The following is a 20,390-nucleotide window of genomic DNA, read 5'->3' as shown; positions in this document are numbered from 1 at the left end:
GATTAGAGTTGCAAGAGACCTCAGGAGCTCCTTGTGAACAGGAGCAGCTAACAGGGAGTTTGGAGAGGGAGTTCTCCAGGTAAAAGAGGAGTAAATATGGGATCCTTGTGGTAAGTGGCTGTCTGTAGTGTGTTTGTGTGTGTGTGTGTGTGTGTGGGGGGGGGGTTATTTGGTGTTTTTTGAGCTTGTGTTTGGCTGTTTGGTTTGTTTGTTTGAAGGAGCTTCTAAAAGGTTTGAAATCTAGAAGCCTCTGTTAATTGGCTGAGCCTCAGTCAGGGGGAGGAGCTACCAGGGCTTTATAAGCCTGTGAGTCAGCGACCAGGGAGCTTGCGAAACAGGAACAGCTAACAGGGAGTTTGGAGAGGGAGTTTAGAGGGGGAGGTTAGAGGGCACTAGTGACTTCTGACCTTTAAACATAATTTTTATAATAATCTATATTACAGACATTTAATAAGAAGCCCAGTTTATATTTAAACTTGTTCATAAGTAAAATGGAGACAGAAGCCCAGCAGCAGAGTGGGGGCTATCCTGTTTATTGCGTCGAGTGTAACATGTATGATTACCTGCCCTGTGGGCGGGTGGCGTATGTGTGCACCCGTTGCAAGGAGCTCCTGACCCTCAGAGAACGAGTTCGGGCTTTGGAGGCCAGGGTGGCTGAACTGGAGGAGCTAAGGGAGGTAGAGAGATATGTTGATGAGATTTTCCGGGACACTGTAGTACTGTCCCACCTCCAGTATGAGACCCAGTGCTCTTAAAGAGGATGAAAGCCTCAAGGGAACAGAGCATTCAATGGGAACAGAGGGAATCCGTCCCGTAGTTGGGACCTTCCTTCCAGAGGATGTTGCGGTATCCTCTCGTACTGAGGATACCTCTGAGGTGGAGGGAACGCCAGTTGTTAGGAAGAGGCAGGTGTTAGTAGTGAGTGATTCGATCATTAGAAACATAGATAGTTGGGTTTGTGATGACCGGGAGAACCGTATGGTCACTTGCCTGCCTGGTGCGAAGGTTGCGGATCTCTCGAGGCATCTAGATAGACTTATGTGTAGTGCTGGGGAGGAGCTAGTGATCGTGGTACATGTAGGTACCAATAACATAGGGAAGGGTAGGAGAGATGTCCTGGAGGCCAAATTTAGGTTACTAGGAAAGAGACTGAAATCCAGGACCTCTATGGTGGCATTCTCGGAAATGCTTCCAGTTCCACGTGCAGGGCCTGGTGTGCAGGCAGAGTTTCAGAGTCTTAATGTGTGGATGAGACGATGGTGTAGGGAGGAGAGGTTTAGATTTATTAGGAAGTGGGGCAGTTTTGGGAGAGGGGGAGCCTATACAGGAAGGATGGGCTCCACCTAAACCAGGGTGGAACCAGACTGCTGGCACTAAACATTAAAAAGGCCATAGAGCAGTTTTTAAACTAAGAGATGGGGGAAAGCTGATTGGTGCGGAGATGCACGTTAATCGGATGGAGATTTCTCTTAGAGGAGAATCCATTGATAGAGATTCTCTAAGCTGTAGTCAGAAAGAGAGGAGGGGAGAGGATAAACCATGGGCCAGAGCAGACAAACAACCGCATATAAAGGAATCCAATGCATCAGGGAAGGGCAGACAAATAAGCAGTGGCAAATTTGTAAAGTGCTTCTACCAAATGCTAGGAGTCTGACTAATAAGATGGGTGAACTAGAGTACTTCGTATTAAAGGAGGAGATTGACATAATAGGCATCACTAAAACCTGGTGGAATGAGAAAAATCTGTGTGACACAATCAAACCGGGATATAAAATATATCGAAAGGATAGAGCAGGCCGGGTGGGTGGCGGAGTGGCACTGTATGTGAAGGATAATGTAGAATCAAATGAAATAAAAATATTAAATGAATCAACATGTTCAATAGAATCGCTATGGATAATAAGTAATTCCATGCTCCAATAACAAGAAATTAGCAGTAAGGATATATTACCGACCACCTGACCAGGACAACGATACTGACATTGAAATGCTGAGGGAGATTATAAAACCATGGTACACCCACATCTTGAATACTATGTACAGATGTGGTCTCTTCACCTCAAAAAAGATATTTTGGCCTTGGAAAGGGTTCAGAAAAGGGCAACTAAAATGATCAGGGGTTTGGAACGGGTCCCATATGAAGGGAGGTTAAAGTGACTGGGGCTTTTCAGTTTAGAAAAGAGGAGACTGAGGGAGGATATGATAGAGGTATATAAAATCATGGGTGGTGTGGAGAGGGCAGATAAAGAAAAGTTATTTATTAGTTCCCATAATAGAAGAACTAGAGGACACCAAATGAAATTAATGGATAGCAGGTTTAGAACTAATAAGCGAAAGTTCTTCACACAGCGTGTAGTCAACCTGTGGAACTCCTTGCCAGAGGCGGCTGTGAAGGCTAGGACTATAAAAGAGTTTAAAGAGAAGCTAGATAATTTCATGGAGGTTAGGTCCATAAAAGGCTATTAGCCAGGGGATAGAAGTGGTGTCCCTGGCCTCTGTTTGTCAGAGGCTGGAGAAGAATGGCAGGAGACAAATCGCTGATCATTGTCTTTGGTCCACTCTTTCTGGGGCACCTGGTGCTGGCCACTGTCGGCAGACAGGCTACTGGGCTAGATGGACCTTTGGTTTGACCCAGTACGGCCGTTCTTATGTTCTTATGTTGTACTTACACCCCTTTTATGACCTTGTGTTTTCTTTTCAAAGATTAATGTCAGTACTAAACTGTGGTATGATCTCTTTTCTTGAGCATATTAAACTTAATTTTATTGTGATTGAGGCAGCAGGGAGGAGGTGTGTGTAACTGTGTGGATTAACTGATGAACCAAGGCTTATCAGTAAACTGTACATGTTCACATTTTTACCCCAAACCAGCCTTAAATGTGCATTGTGTGTTCCTTTTGTGTGACTAAATCTCCTGATAGGAAAACAAGTTAGAGAGTCTGTGAAGTCACCCTCACATTGCTCCTGACTCCGTAGTTGTCTGTCAAAAAGTATTTCCAGATAGATTTTAATATGGCTCAGAATTCCTAATTAGAAATAGCAAGGCAGCATTGTTTATTATTGTGTCAACTAGGTGGCAGTATAGTGCATAAAACAAACAATAAATGCTTTAACAAAATACAGGGCTATGTAGCACTTTAAAGACTAACAAGATGGTTTATTAACGATGAGCTTTCGTGGGCCAGACCCACTTCCTCAGATCAAAAACCTTTGATATAAATGCTTTGATATCATCCTGTGGTTCAAAACCAAATACAGTAGACTTCTGATAATCCGGAACCTATGGGACCTAGGTGTTGCTGGATTATCAAATACGCCGGACTATCAGGAGGTGTACTATAAGATGGTTATATATATATATACTGTATACATTATATACTGTATATAAAGTGTTCTTAACACTTTTTATTGTACATACTGTATACAGTATACTGTAATGTTTTAGTTTTTTTAAGCCTTTTTTACCCTTTTTGCTCAGTTCAGCTGCTGCCGCTGTTACCTTGTGACTCATTTTTTGCCGAAGCTCACTCACTAGGCTCTTGCCATTTTGATGCCGGACTATCAGGAGTGCTGAACTATTGGATGCCGGACTATTGGAGTTTTACTGTAGATGTAATTTGATCAGATTTCTGTAAAAAGATCTCAGTAGATATTTCTAGTTCTACCTATTTGAGTAGAAGTTAGGTACTTTAGTTGTCTTGTATTGACTGCTCTACTTAGTTCAATAGCTCAAACGACTGAAGTAAATAAATCATATTGGGGTTGATAGGTGGGGAGAAAAATTAATTTATTGCACCTCAGTATGTTATGTGTCCATATACAATTTTAAAATTGTGATAAAAGTCTTATATTTCTATGTTTTGTTCTGCAGTGGATTAAAATAATTTAATTACATTTTTACAATCCTATTTATGTAGGATTGTTTGTGACCTTTGGTCCCTGGTACACAAGGCTTGACAATTACGGCAATCTACTCGCCCAGGGCGAGTAGATTTTAGAGTGGCACGGCACCACAGCGTGATCAGCGCATGGGCAACATGGTCTGCGCATGTGCAGCGTGCCAGACCGCACGGTTGGTGAGCGGGGCTCGCGCCGCTTGACAAGCCCTCTGATACACATACAATATCCAGCTCCTTAATCTCTAACCAATCATCAGATACAAAATGTGGTCATCGATATGAACTGACATCACACTATTAATAGAAAGCAGGTAGGTATTCAGTCATGTCATCCAACTAACTCTGTTACCCAAGTAATCTTTTTTTGGTAACTTCTGCATTAAACTATTGTATATATAGAAAGTTTTGATCAATGTTTTCTGGAATTATACTGCAAATAGTTTTCTCTGATTTACATAAGCATTTCTAAATATTTCAATACTAGTTAAATTGGACTAGTTGCTGGAAAGTGTTTTCATCAATGATTCAATATCCTTGTATAACACAATGACTATGCCCATGAAATGCATCCTTTATCAGTGGAGTATAATTGAATATGAATATGAGAGAATAGTAATTTGACTTTTGAGACACTGTCACTGGAAGTGTTCAAGATGAAACAAGATAAAATTCTCTGGTCAGCTAAAACCATGTTACACAGCATAAGCAGCACAAATTGACCTTAATTTGTAAGAGAGGGCCATTGGTGAATCCATTGGTGCTGGTGAATTTCTGCCAGACAGAAAGCAGGAAAAAGCAGCTCTGCCACTTCCTGCACTACCTCCATTGGTAGTGTAGCCCTACCCTCCTCTTTCATGATTTCAGCTTCAGAGTTCATACATGGTTAAATAATTATCTGTGAGAGAGGAAGTCATGTGCAAGACAGCTGCTATGCGCATGGCAGAAATCTCGAACTGAAGATGATACCCTGCAACAAAGATTTCATATGTGTCTCTGTAGAAGGTAAGAAATTGTGTCTTGCCTCCATCATAGCATCTGCAAAATCTGAATCAGTAGATTTATTCAATATATTTAATATCCTATTAAATTTGTTTTATACTAGAAGCAGACATGAGTAACTCCTCTTATGTATTGTTGTTTTACAAAGAAAATCAGATTCAGACAGAGGTATTCATGTCTTTGGTAACTGACTGAGCACAATCTTGAGGGGATGTTGTAAGTCATCTGTGCCCAAGTCTTGGTTCTCACTTAAATTCTTAAATTCAGCCATTCTCATCCTTGGTATAGGGAAAAGGAAGGGACTTAGTGAAAGATGGAGGTAGGGTGTGTTAGAGCAGAGCTCTATTATGCCTGATCCTGTACTGGCACAGAAAAATGTAAGGAAAAAGAAATCTAGCATATGTTAATTTCTCTTCTTAAAGTTGCTTTACCCTAGTCTGGATTAGGGATGTGAAAGTGTAAACGTGTACAAAGTTAACTGATGAGCTTCGGCTCATTAGTTAACCTTCATAGTTAAATACAGCCTCCCCTCACTGCTGCCCCTGATACAGAGGCAGCAGCATGGGCGGGGGCAGATGGGAGCCGGTGTTTGCAGGAAGCCGGCATTTAAAATTTCAGTTACAGTTCAGTTTCAATTACATGTTTACATGTGAGGAGTGTGTGGGGGAGGAGGTGGAACATTTAAGTTGGCTCCCCACACGTTCAGCTTCCCTTGGAGCCACTTCCCTCCATCCCCACACTGCTTCCTCATAGAGGCAGCAGTTGTAGGGGGCAAGTGGTTCTGTGGGAGCTGGTTTAAAAACTGGCTACCCACTGTAGCTAGATGGACACATGTCCCCCCCACATTGAAGCAATGGCTGGCTGGACACAAAACGCCTTGTTTTGTGTGTCTGGCTCTCTCAGCTGGGACTTGACTTGTATCAGCAACTGTGGTATGTGAGTTTCCTTTTGAAGAGAGGTGCTTTATTCTTTGAAGCCATTCAGTTGACATAGCCTAGATAACCTTTGTTATTTGCAAAGCTAAGCAAATGTATGTGGTTTAATGATAAAGATCAAAATGCTTGTTCCATGGCTATATTGTGTAAACACTTTATAAATATGTATGTAACCTACGGAATGTGAGTGAAAAACGTCCGATCACAAGGCAGTCCAGCTCTCTGTGACCTTTTAAGGCAAAGAAGGACTCTGCAGGTATATAAGTTAATGTTACGAGTGGCCAGGTATGGCTCTTGCTTTCTGTCTCTCTCTCTCTCTCCAGACAAATTGTAACATCACAGCAGAAATCTGGGACTGTCCCAGAGAAGGAAGCCTTCCCGTAGATCCGAAGGGATTTCTAGGAATGCTGTGGCCTTGTGGTCGATCTCTGGGAAGCTGTTGCCTGGCTAGCTCCAGCTGCCTGTGAAATCGGAAGAAATCTACGCCGCATCTGTAGCCTGCCTCCATACTGGTAGTATGAGTGTAATGCATGTTACCGTACCCTTAAGAATTTACATCAATAAACACCCTTCAGCAATGTTCCGGGTAACCCTTTGTCTGAATTCATTCATGCTGGTCCAGGGAAGGGGAGGAGCATGGAGGTGGATAAGCTGTATCTTAATTTCGAGCAATCAGATACTAACGCAGTCAGAAGACCTCAGTGTAGAGCTTTGTGTCTCGGGGAGGCTTTAAAAACTTGTTTTCAGTAATGACCCACAGTAATGTGCGCTGCTTCTCTGTATGGTGCCTTTCCATAGTGTGAACTTTTCTGTGACTGCTAAGATTTTGTCTACAGCACATTCCCTACACTGCTTCAGTTTCCATGTTCCTTCCCTTCCCTGCATTTTAAATTAATAAAGATGGTTTCATTCTCTAGATGTGGGCTTTTATATTGAAACTTAAAGATTATGAAAAAATGAAACCTGGATGACTGGTGGAATAAAATTGTGGAAGGGAGTGAATATTCATTTTGTCTTTAGAAACATAGTGACCTTGTCTATCACATATTATTGTCTGATATGGCTAGTGCACCAACCCCTGCCTCTTTCACTTCAGGCCCCACTTGTTCAGCACCCGCCCATGTCACCTGGCGGACATACGGCATGAGTGGTGCAGTGCTCTCCCATGCTTACAATACTTGTCACCCATGAATATAACTTCAAGGTGTTTCTCCTGAAGGTCAATCAGATGCGTCAACATGCCTGTCTGTTCCTTCAGAATTTGTAGCATCTCTGCTGTATGCCATGCTCTTTTGCTGGCTTGCTCTCCTGCTCCCAATGTCCATGCTCCATGCTCCATGCTCTTTGCTCAGTATCTGCTGTTTCAGTGGTGTTCATAAATTACTTAAGCCTGTCATCACACATGCTCTTTCTCCATTGTCTTATTTGTTAGAGCTCCTCCACTGGTGTGGAGAAAGAGCTGAAGGGGACACTTTCAGCTGTAAGCCATGGAAAGCACAAAGCAGCAATTATCGGTTCAGACTTATGGTCTAGTGTAGAGTTGCTGTATAAAAATAACTCCCCTTATTTCATAGAAGTTTAAAGCAGAACATTTTGATTTACACAAGGTATTCATTAAACCAGTTTTCTGTCCCCGCCATGGTGAGTATGGCCCTGCTTTCATGGGTGCCGGGCCATCAACTGTACTGACGAGTGCGCGAAAGTGTTTGCAGTGGTGAATGGGCACTACAAAATTTCTCTTCCCTCCTTCCTCCCACCTCCCTCTGGTGCTATTGTTGCTAGCAGTTGCCAGAGGATTGCAGATCCTAAGGTTAATACTAACCCCTGCCACCCAAACTACAGGCATGTTTTGGAAACCATAGGTTAAGGGGCAAAAAATCATGAAAGCGGCGAGCACAGTCACTATTGTTTGTACATGCAGTCTGATAGTTGAATAGAAAACTACTGCTGCCTCCCCTATGTGACCCTATGCAGGCCTAATCCGGCCCGCTAAGCCACCAGAACTGGCCCACAGATGCAGCAGAGTGGGGACCGACCAGGTGACTCCCCATGCAATAAGGGAATCTTTAAAAACAATAGGAAAGTAGGAGTCTTTTGCCTTTGACTGGCACTCCCGAGGAAAGGAACCAGAGACCCCAGAGTGAGGGACAGCCCTGGTTTGAAAGGCTTTGCTAGAAAAGAGACAGTTTTAGGGTGAGTTTGTAATGAGCTTGTGTACTGAGGTTTCAGTGTTAGTTAGCTCGGCATTTTCTTTTATTTTGAGTTTGTAATCTACTTTGCTCTGCCTGTTCTCACTTATAACCACTTAAATCTTACTGCTTGTACCTAATAAAATCACTTTTACTTACTGTCAAGCCCAGTGTAAATACAGGCAGTCCCTGGGTTACGTACAAGATAGGGACTGTAGGTTTGTTCTTAAGTTGAATCTGTATGTAAGTCGGAACTGGCGTCCAGATTCAGCCGCTGCTGAAACTGACCAGCGGCTGACTACAGGAAGCCTGAGGCAGAGTTGCTCTGCCCCGGGCTTCCTGGAATCAGCCGCTGATCAGTTTCAACAGGCTGAATCTGGACGCCAGTTCTTACATACAGATTCAAATTAAGAACTCCAGGTGTCCCCAAGTCAGCTGCTGCTGAAACTGATCAGCGGCTGATTCCAGGAAGCCCGGGGCAGAGCAAGTCTGCCTCGGGCTTCCTGTAGTCAGCGCTGGTCAGTTTCAGCAGCGGCTGACTTGGGGACGCCTGGGGCAGAGCAGCTGGGGTGCTGCTGGGTTAGTCCAGTAGCGCCCAGAGCGTCCGGAGAAAAGCCTGGTCTGCTGCGGGGGGGGGGGGGGAATGCACTAGCTGCGCCCCCCCCCCCCCCCCCCCAGCAGACCAGGGAGACGGGGAGCAAAGCCTCGGGGGACGCTGGCAGCGGGACAGCCGCGGCGCGTCTGGGCTGTCCCGCTGCCCGCGTGCTCTGCGTCTCCCTGGTCTGCTGGAGACCAGCAGACCAGGGAGATGCGGAAGGCCCCGGGCGGTGGGACCGTGGTGCGTCTCGGTCTAACATTAGGGATGTTAGAGTTAAACTGATTAACTGGTTAATGTCATTGGTTAAACTCTGCCCTGCTCCAAGGAAGTTGACTTCGCTGCAGCAGCGGAGCCTCTTCCCAGGGAGTGGAACTGGAAGCCCCTCCCAGCCTGACTCTCAAGAGATGTGGCTTCACTATGGCAGTGAAGCCCCTCCCTCGAGCGGAGCCGGTAGCCCCTGTGGCCCGGCTCCTGGGGAAGCGGCTTTGCTGCGGCAGTATTTAAGCTTTATATTGCAGAACCTATAATGTGTGTAACTACTGAGATTTTTAGTGGTTACACAGTTATCTTATTAAACCACTTTTAACTAGAGAATTAAATTGGTTATTTTAATTACCATGTAACCACTAAAATTTTTACTTATTACACAGTTACTAGGTGTTCCCTATATCAGAGGCAGCAGCACAAGGGGCGGCAGGTGGGAGCTGGTTTAAAAACCTGTATCAGAGGCAGCAAGCAGTGCACGGTAGCAGGCAGCTCCCCATGCATGCTCTTCATTTAAAACTCAGATTGACAGGCTGGGGACTGAGCCAGCCTGCTAGTCTGAGTTTTAAATGCAGAGCACATGGGAAGGGGGCGGGGAGTTTGCTGCGGTTAACCGGGACTGGTAAGCATTAAGCAGTCACTTGTGGATTAACCCGTTACCTGAGCAGCTGCTAACATCCCTACTTTTAACATCCCAAGTCTGCATATATGAGGGTATGTCTACACTACCCCGCTAGTTTGAACTAGCGGGGTAAAGTAGGCATACCGCACTTGCAAATGAAGCCCGGGATTTGAATTTCCCGGGCTTCATTTGCATAAGCGGGGAGCCGCCATTTTAAAAACCCCGCTGGTTCGAACCCCGTGCAGCGCGGCTACACAGGGCACGAACTAGGTAGTTCGAACTAGGAAGCCTAGTTTGAACTACCTAGTTCATGCCCCGTGTAGCCGCGCTGCACGGGGTTCGAACCAGCGGGGTTTTAAAAATGGCGGCTCCCCGCTTATGCAAATGAAGCCCGGGAAATTCAAATCCCGGGCTTCATTTGCAAGTGCGGTATGCCTACATTACCCTCCTAGTTCGAACTAGGAGGGTAGTGTAGACATACCCTGAGATATGCCACTTTTTTGTTCTCTTTGTATTCACTGTGGACTTCCCTGAAAGTCTCTCAGCTGGCATACAAAGCTGCAAGGCCTCTCCTAACAACCCCTAATGTAGAGCATATGAAGCAGGCATAATCAGAGCCTACTGTGCTTTGCAGTACCATTACTAGATGATGAATTTTAGAGCAGCACCAAGGAGTCTGTAACCAGCATAGTCAAGAGAATTAGGGATCCATGATGGCCTCTCCTCTCTGCTGTATGCAATTTCTGTAGGACACAGTAGAGAATCAGGGCTCTTGTGAATGGCAGGTTGGAGACAAATTACAATCAAAATGGAATCTAAGGACAGATTTCAGTTCACCCTGAATGAAAGCAGAAAAGGATTCAAGCTGATTCTCTCTTGATTTTCCTCCAGTTAATGTACCTAATTGATCACTGTCAAAATATATACGTTGCCTTGGTGTTTTAAGTTATATTTGCAGGAGATAATAAAAATAAAATTCATCTATGAGATCTAGCTTTTCTTGCTTCTGGAGCGATAAATTAGTGTCTCTGAACCTACATTAGCCTTAAATTTATCTCTGACAAAAACATGTTTAAAATTCAGGACTTTATTGTGCTCATATCTTTTTAAGTAGATCAGTTGATTTCACACATTTTTTTATTAAAAATTGACAAAATGATATGGCCTTCAATTTAATTCATATAATAAAACAAAATTTATGAGACATTCGCTCTTAAACTGTAGCCTAATCTGCAGAGTTCTCACTGTCTCTGTAGGCTGTTCTCACTGTACGCTGTCTAGATTACATCCCTCTTTTGACAGAGGGATGTAAATTAGGCACTTCGAAGGATCTTTCGAAAAAGCCTTCCCTTTTTGAAAGAACCATGTCTAGACCGTGGTTTTACTTTTGAAATAGTGCTTTTTTGAAAGAGCGCCATTACGTGATTATGCAAATGAAGCACGGGAAATTCAAATCCCGGCTTCATTTGCAATTTTGAAGTGCCTAATTTACATCCCTTTGTTGAAAGAGGGATGTAATCTAGACACAGCCCAAGGTATGAAAATACATCCCCGCATCTCACACCCATTTATATCAGGACTTTGAGTGGCTGTATTTGTATCTTCATTTATTTGACTAACACAAGTCATCCAGTCTCTGCACTGTTGTATACAAAAATCACAGAAGCCTTTCTTAAATTAAAAATAGTAAGGTGCTCTATGAATTTTTTTGTGGTGTACTCAATATTTCCCGCAGTTGCAGCTGTAGCTCAGGAATGAGCTAGTCATGTTCCTACAGGCAACCCTGGGATTGGAAGCTATTAGTTTGGAACAGGTAAATCTGAAAACAATTTTCCCCTTAATATCTTTACTTCTTGATTGAATTAGAGCACAACTGGCGCTAAACCTGAATGCATTTCACTGGGATATAACATTTATGGGATAGGCATTTTTCATAAAAAAAGATCCAGTTCCCTTAGGCCAATTGTCTTATATATTTTTTGTCAGTGACCATATACTTGTAAAAAAAATATGCATAATTATATATGAAGAGGTTCTATAAATTTAATAATTGGTTCATCTTGCACATAAGTGTCATTCAGGGCAGAAGTAAAGGTATTTGAGTTTCTTGTACAAAAATGTCACACTTTTTCAGATAATCTGTCAAGTTTAAAAAAAGTAAATATGTTCTTTTAAATCATTATTTCTTTTAAAAGGTACTTTGATCAGTTGTAGTACTCAGAAGTTTAATCTAATATCAAAAGCTACCGGTTGTTGTTGTGGTAAAATGATAGTGTGAAATTAATGCTGTTATACTATAACAATAAGGACGTGACTCATGTGTTTTATGTACCCATGCATTCAACTGTAGTGACAAATGGCTTCATGCTGTGTGATTAAATGCATATTAGCGTTGCCCTAGGCATTTGATTATTACCATCTTTACTTCATTACATTACCACACTGTATGGCCATATAATTTATAAGATAATACAGACATCACTTTGTTGCTGATAGGAATTATTCTGTTTTATGGATGGTGTCCTTTAATTTTGCCTTTCATGGATTATAAAATTGGTTAATATCTACTGAAGTGAATCACTGGAGAAGCAAATAAAGATGTTGGCCTCCGGTCACAGTGTCATTTGTGATACTGGCAAAATCTTACAGGCTCATTTATCCCTGTACATGATTGATAACACTATGGGTTAAATGGAGAAAGCTTTGCTTCCATTAAAGGATCATCATGAATGAAGACCTCCCACTTAAAAGTCAGGCATGATGAGAAGACAAGAGACTATCTACAGGTCAAATTAAATAACTTAAATAATTTAAGTGGAATGACAGTGTAATTTGTCCATTCAGTGTTATTACCCTGACCCCTATCAGGCCATAGGCTAACTTACTTTCTAGTATAGAGTATTTAAGATGTAATTTTTAATAAATGTTATTCAAAGATATAAAAACCTTTATAATACTTAAAGTGTATTAATAAACAGATTTAATCATGTGTTTTTAAAAAGTAATTTTATCATGTTATATTTGTTAAACATGAAACATAATAGAAAAGAAAGTGTAATGAATGCTTAATATTTTATATATATTACATATTTTATATTTTTTAACATTTAGAATGTGTTAAAGATGCACAGTGTAAAGTTCTTAACCAAAGGTTTTTGCACTAACTCTGTGACAAACATGTTTGTGTCTAAGAATAGAAGAAGCACACATTTCTTTAGGGACATCTTTTGTTGTACCAGAAAAAATATCTATATTCTTTATCATACCAAACAACATGCAGTATCCATTGATTCCATTGATTTGGGCTTCCGTGTGCCTCTCTCTCCTAGGAAGTCTTAACTTTGAAACCTCTCCCTCAACTATTTTTCGATGAAAACCAGAAAAAAATCTACCCTTCCCCTCCATCCCAACCATTATACCCAATAATTAAGGAACTTTGTTGGGAGGTGGGAGATCTGTGTTCCAGTAGCTGTTCAAAATCCAGCAGAGGAGTGATTGGAATCTCAGTCTCCAAGCACTCAGGAGAATGCCCTACCCATGAGGCTATGGGGTATTATGTAATTAATTTCAGTCTCTTTTGGTGGAGTTGTTCCACTTTGCATAAATGATTAAATCTTTGTTAGAATAGGAAATGTCTGAACCAGCATGCTGTAGAGTATGTCTGTCCATCTGGTCCGATGCATATTTAATTATTTATACACAGTGGAACAATCTTGACAGGAGAGATAGAGAGATGCACCCTAGAATATCCAATAGTATTGAACCCAATTCTTCCCCTTCCAAGATGTTAGGGCATTCTCCTATGATTTGAGGAAACCTGGATTCAAATCCTTGTGTCAAATCAGGCAAAGTCTGAGTGTGAATCTGGAACTTCCCATTTCATATAAGTGCTCTAAGCTGTTAGCTGTTCAGCATTTGGAGATATGGACATGCACATGTACACTTAGGAGACTTGGTCTAGTAGGCGTGCTTTGAGAATGCCTAGTGAATCAAGCATTCCTCAGGCAATGAGTGGAATGCCTAGTTTAAAACTCCAGCAGGGACTTAAATGTGAAGTTGGACTCCAACTTCTAAGCAACTTGTGAACCAGGTTGTGGTGCCAGGATTTAGGTAGCTCTTCATATGCTTGTGGGGAATATTTAGGCACTTATAGGGTCAGGTGGCAGCTAAGCAGTGATTTTGAGAAAGTTAGTAGATAAAAGTTTCCTATGTACCTTTGTAAATCTAGCCCATGGAGTTAGCCCTATGTGACTGTCTTATTAGAATTGGAACATATACCAGTTCTCCTCATTTTAGTTTATACTCACAAAATCTTATCTTTTAAATCAGGACATAGCATGATTAAAGATGTACTCAATAGTTTTCTACATACAGTAATATGAAATGGGAATAGGGTCTTTATTAGTTATGTAACTGTTGATGACTTCCCCAACATTAATATAGTCTAGAAAGTTGTATTTCTTGTATTGTTTTATGTATTTGTGGTGTCTCTCTGAAATCTGGAGTCATTTCAAATAATGAAGAAAGAAATTATTTGCATGTTATGGTGGGGATGGTATGATTGGACAGTTTTGGATTCAATAGGAGTTTGGGCTAAATAAGGATTGGTCTGTATGTTCTGAATTCTAGTGCCAGTTTTTTTAAAAATAATTAAGCATGTATTCTATCGGCAAAAATGAATGTGTAACTGTGCAAATGCAAGTACACAGTTTGGTTAATTGTACAGTATTTGTTTGCACATTCAGACAACCACTTGCTGTTGCTTAATGTTAGTACATTTTTACACACCGATTTTGCAGGCAAATTCTACTCTTGAAATTTCTACATACATGTTAATTGTGTGGCAACTTTAGTACTTTTCATTTTATTGTTGATAATTTATTAAATGCTGACATTATTCTTAGTGCTGTATGAGACAGAAGATGATACTCGGCCTGATTGTTTGTTTGTTGTTTTTGCAGTAGTGTAATTTTATTGAGTTTATTAGAATTACTTCTGATTTGCAGTGGAGTAACAGAAAAGAATCACACCTACAATCCCTTCCCCAAGCAACTCAGGTATTGTTAGTACTGTGGTTTTAGCCATTAGTTAACAAGGCTTCAGACACTGATTCCTGATCCTATTTTGGCTTATGACACAAATTGGGAATTTCCCCAGGAGAATTCCCTGGTTCTGTACTCTTCCCCTTTCCCTCATCACCTGTGAAGCCCCAGCACAGGGAGGAGCTAAGTGTGGTCCTGGGATTAACTGGTATACTAAGGAGGAGATGTTGCTAGAGCTCCCTGAATTCTGACTGCTGATATTAAAAAAAATTTATTTTGGACTGCTGATATTAAAAAAAAATTCAAAAAGAAAGAAATAATGGCAGTAATATGCATCTGCATTGTGGTGTGATACCTGCACTACACACAATTCTTTATGTGTAGGGAAGGGAAATAGCTGAGTAGATGAATCCACTGCCAGATCAGTAGAAGGAGCAATGCTATATATCAGCTGCATGGAACTGTTACCAACTCTTGCAATTTTAGAGTGAGAATTTTATATGATATTTAATATTTTACTTAAAGCCCTAGGTCCTGTAGTAAAATGACCATGAGAAAAATCTCAGTTTTTGTGGTAAAAAAGTAAGTTTATTGCCTTCATAATTGTGGAAAAAAGGCTATGTGTTTGTTTGTATGTGTGTATCTATTGTGGCAAAGCTCCAGCCATGCCCCGTAAGTCTTGTGCTACTGGTGGATAGTATTTGCTTCAGAGGCTCACTCTGACCCTCTATACAGCCTCTATCTCTTTTCTAAAGTCAGGATCCACAGCCTACTGAGCCATACTCATCACAGAGTAGTTCACAGTTCTCCTTCGAGTGGTGTCCCCGGAGGTGCTCCACTGTAGGTGTCAGGTTGTTTCAGCGGTGCAGATTGGAGTTTTCTTGAGAAGTGGTCAGCTGGGCCATGCATGTGCGACACGCACTTCGTGCCATTCTCACTCTTTTGATCTCTTGCGCAGTCCAGGTCCCGCTAGTTCCTTCTTTGCCACCTGTGGTTGCAGACGGAGCGAGCCTTCTCTCCTCAGAGAATCCTGTCAGGAATAGAATACTTCATTGTTTAGTCTTGTAGTTAGTTAGAGTTATAGTTGTTAAAGTTCTAGTTGGTATAGTTTGCTTTATTACTGAACAAAACCCGTCGTGTAACTAGCCATGTTGGGCTATCCCGGCTTTAAGAAGTGCGCTACATGCTATGATGCTATGCCAGCTTTGGATGGCCATGCAGAGTGTATCAAGTGTCTTGGTGAGGCCCATGTACCTCAAAAATGTGTCCACTGTGCCAAGTCGACAGGAGTTGAAGAAAGCACTTCACAAATTCGCCTCCGTCCAATCAGCAAGCCCAGAACTACTGACTTTTTCACCGGCACTGTCTTCCACACCGCCTACTCCATATTCTCCTCAAATAACAACGGATGACAGGGTTCGCATCCCACGTGAACAAGCAAGGCACCATGCACTTAGGTACTGTTTATCGCCATCCCCTTATACAAGATACCTACCTCGTTCTCCTCTTCCTTCTTCAAGGGAATCACCATGCTCACCCCATTCCCTGCGCCTACCACCACATCATCAGGTGTACTACAGAAGTGGTATTGCATCTTGACACGTTTCACCAGTCTGATTTTACCACAGACGACACAGTCCAATATGCTACAGATATCACTCTCGGCATGACTCTTGGCATTGCTGTCATCATTCTGGATATGACATATCCTTGCTCCCAGTCACCCGAGCTCCCGTGCTCTCTGTTTCCCCGCAACCCTCACATAGTCAGGCAGTGGCAATGTCACCACCTAATGCTCCCTCTACAGCTCATCATTCTGAGCCAGAGGAAGGTCAACTCTCCAAGGTCAGAGTACCCACCAGATAGTATCACCAACTGATCAGTCATCATCATCTCCTGATGAAGTGGTCATACCTCGCAGCCAGTTCCCTCCTGATGACTTGAGGCAGTTTCAGGAGCTTTTCAAAAGGGTGGCTGCATCTCAGGACATCACATTAATTGAGGTACCTGAGAAACAACTCAGGCTCCTTAAAAACCTCCAGCCATCACAACGGGGAAAAGTGGCAATCCCCACAGATGATTCCATCATGGAGAATGCCGATAAGATATGGCAGACCCCAGCTTCGACAATGCCAATTAACAAAAGAGCTGACAAACGATATTTTGTCCCTCCAAAGGGAGCTGATTTCTTATTTTCCCACCCCCAACCAAATTCGTTAGTTATTGACGCTGCTCGACACAGAGCCAAATTACCACAATATAAAAACATGACAGATAAAGCGCTTTATTCTTCAGCCACCTTACTCCTGCATATAGCAAACTATGCAGCGCTATTCTCCAATCACAACTTTGATAACTACACGAAGTTGACCTCTTTCTTAGAACTGCTGGACTCCAAAAGGTTTGTATTAAAATCCATAGTTCAGGAGGGCTATGCCTCCTTCAGAACATCATTCCAAACAGAACTAGTCATAGCTGATACAGCAGCCAGAGCTACTGCTACAGCAGTAGTTATGAGGAGAGCTTCCTGGTTACAATCTGCGGGGGTCCCTCATGAGTGTCAGTCAAAGGTGGAAGATCTCCTTTTCAACAAGCAAAAATTATTTGCTGAGAAGACGGATGATGTGCTGCATTCCAGCAAAGACTCTAGAACAACATTGTGCACACATGGGATGTATATTCCCCCATTCCGCTGTAAACGCTACACTCCATATCAAAAGCAGCGGGAGTTCTCCTCCTCCAGTTACAAACAACGCTCTTTTGATCAATCAAGGAGCAAACAACACGCACAAAGGAAACACTCACAGGGCACTTGTAATACCGGCAACCAGGCAAGCAAGCAGCAGGTTTGACCTGTTGGTCGAGGGTCTGCAGAATCTCCCCATCTCGCATGAAACAACACACACTGCTCTGAAATATCACCACCCTCTGAGGCCTTTTCATCATTGCTGGGCAGCCATCGCATCAGATCGCTGGGTCCTTGAGATAATAAGATCAGGGTATACTATCCCCTTTACCTCGCTTCCCCCACCTCCCCATCCCTTTTCAGGGACCCCTTTCACAGCAACTGAAGGTACAACGACTGCTCAGTCTAGGAGCAGTGGAAGTAGTACCAGAGGACTTTAGAGGCAGGGGTTTCTACTCCCATTACTTTCTCACACCAAAAAAAGACAGGAGGATGGTGACCTATTTTGGATCTCTGCAAATTGAATTGGTGTCTTTGAAAGCAGTGATTCAAAATGGTTACCATAGTTTCACTTTAATCCCAGCATTAGAGAAGGGAGACTGGTTTGCAGGCCTCAACATGCAGGATGCCTAGTATCACATAACTATTCATCCTGCACACAGACAGTTCCTACATTTCATGGTGAGTACAGATCACTATCAATATTGAGTACTACCGTTTGGCCTTTCTTCGGCACTGAGAGTGTTTTCAAAGACCTTAGCTGTTGTAGCAGCCTACCTTTGCAGACAAGCCATGATTATTTTTTCTTACCTTGCTGATTGCTTGGTAAAAGGCCCATCAGAAATGGAGACACAGCAAATGGTGGCATTAACCAGGCAAATGTTCGATCTCTTTGGTCTCATACTCAATACACAGAAGACAACACTACAACCAACATGAACTCTAGAATTCATAGGTGCCAAGTTAGATTCTGTATCTGCAAGAGCATACCTCCCTATGCAGAAATTCCAAGCAATCCAAGAACTGGTTACTACTGTCACTCTCAGCCCCACAATTCCCATAATTACCTGTCTCCAGCTTATGAGTCACATGGCTGCTACAACCTATGTGGTCAATCGCACCCATTTACATTTCAATATTTTCAACACTGGCTTGCAGCAGTATATGCCCATCACAACAGATAAATGAACAAACTGGTCTCCCCTCCACTTCACTTCTTAATTCTCTTGCATGGTGGTCCAATCCCTGCAATCTTCTAGTAGGCGTACCATTTCATCAGGACCAACAGTCTATTCATATAACTACCGATATGTCCCTTATCGGATGGGAAGCCCAAATGAGTGCCATGTCAATACAAGGATGATGGACCACGCAAGAGACTATTTTTCATATCAGTTTATTGGAACTCAGAGCTGTGTTCAATTTATACAAGCATTTTGTTACACACATTTGAAGCAAAAATGTCAGAATACTTACCGACAACATATCAACAATGTACTACATACATCTCCAGGGAAATGCCCATTCTCATACTTTATGCACAGAGGTGGTCCGATTATGGTGCATATGGAACAAAATTACCCTTGTAGTGTCATAGTTACCAGGAGTAAACAATATCATATCAGACAACCTCAGCAGACACTTTGCCCTGGATCATGAATGGGAGTTGCACCCTTGGGTCCTCCAATCGATCTTCCAATGATGGGGTACACCGTAAATCGACTTATTTGCTTCCTACATAAACAAAAAGTGTCACCATTACTGCTTCTGAGCAGGCATCAGGCTGGGGTCTCTAGAAGACACCTTCCTTCTCAGTTGGGGGGAGTACTCTCTCATATGCATTTCCCCCATTCCACTCATTAGCAAGGTATTTGGAGAAAATTGCCAGAGACAGAGTAACAGTTATTCTCTTAGCACTGTTTTGGGCATGACAGATATGGTTTCCTTGTCTGTATCTGATGTCTCCTCAGCCTCCCTATCGCCTTCTGATTCGGCAAGATCTTCTAACTCAGAAGAGGGGATCCTTAGTTCACCAGCAGCCACATTTGCTCCGCCTAACAGCATCACTCATTGTTGGTTCCACCAGGAAGAACTACAGTGCTTTGATTAAGTAAAACAAGTACTTCTACAAAGCAGAAAGCACTCCACCAAACCACTTACCTTCCAAAGTGGTGTAGATTCCTCTCTTGGCACTCTGACAAGCATTTAGACCCTAGCACAGTACCATTGCATACCACTTTAGACTACATATTATCTCTCAAGGACGCTGAATTATCCCTCTCCTCTTTATAGGTGAATCTATCAGCGATCACTGCCTTGCACCAACCAATTGAGGGATGGTCTGTTTTCGCTCATCCTATCACAAAGAGATTTATAAAGGTCTTCTCCAACCTATGCCCACCATGCAGGCTACCGCCACCATCATGGCATCTAGAAATGGTTCTGGATACTCCTACCCAGGCACCCTTTGAACCTATAGCTACTTGTCCACTGTCTATGATGGTGCTAAAGGTAATTTTTCTGCTGGCAATCACTTCTGCTCACAGAGTTGGTGAGTTGGCAGCCTTGGTGGTGGTTCCACCATACACTATTTTTAATAGAGAAAATATAGTACTACGCCCACATGCTTCCTTCATTCCTAAGGTTTGCTCTGACTTTCACATAATGAACCCATTGTACTGCCTAAGTTCTACCCTAAGCCACACTTAACTACAAAGGATGCAATATATCACTTACTGGATGTACACAGAGCTCTTGCATTTTATATTAACTCCCCTCCCCCGATCTTTCTGCAAGTTGGATCATTTGCTCATTTCTACAGCGGACTGCAATAAGGGGTGTCCGCTATCGTCACAATGCATCTCCAAACTTATAGTCTCCTGCATATTCTAAGGAATAAACTACTACCTCAAACACCTAAAGCACACTTGACAAGAGCGGTGGCGACGTCTACAGTCTTTCTTCATGGGGTTCCCCTCAAGGACATCTGCAGAATGGCTACATGGTCCACCAATGACACTTTTTTGAAGCACTATACAATTTTGCAGGCTCAAGCAAAAAACACTATTGTGGCCTCCACAGTCCTATCGACTGCTGTCAAACCATAAATCCAAGGTCCACCTACCACTTAGACTGAGTACTGCTACACATTCACCT

The 20,390-nt window shown here is 42.5% G+C and overlaps 1 protein-coding gene across 1 annotated transcript in view; it reads left to right on the top strand.

Annotated features, from left to right (window-relative positions):
* CCDC73 (coiled-coil domain containing 73) overlaps positions 1–20,390 on the top strand; it is a 227,144-nt gene that overhangs the window by 8,907 nt on the left and 197,847 nt on the right. The window lies entirely within an intron of this gene.

Source organism: Pelodiscus sinensis, chromosome 4 (assembly GCF_049634645.1).
Source record: "Pelodiscus sinensis isolate JC-2024 chromosome 4, ASM4963464v1, whole genome shotgun sequence".
Lineage (NCBI taxonomy): Eukaryota > Metazoa > Chordata > Testudines > Trionychidae > Pelodiscus > Pelodiscus sinensis.
Note: the sequence above shows the minus strand (reverse complement) of the source record. Positions and strands in the feature narration are given on the sequence as shown.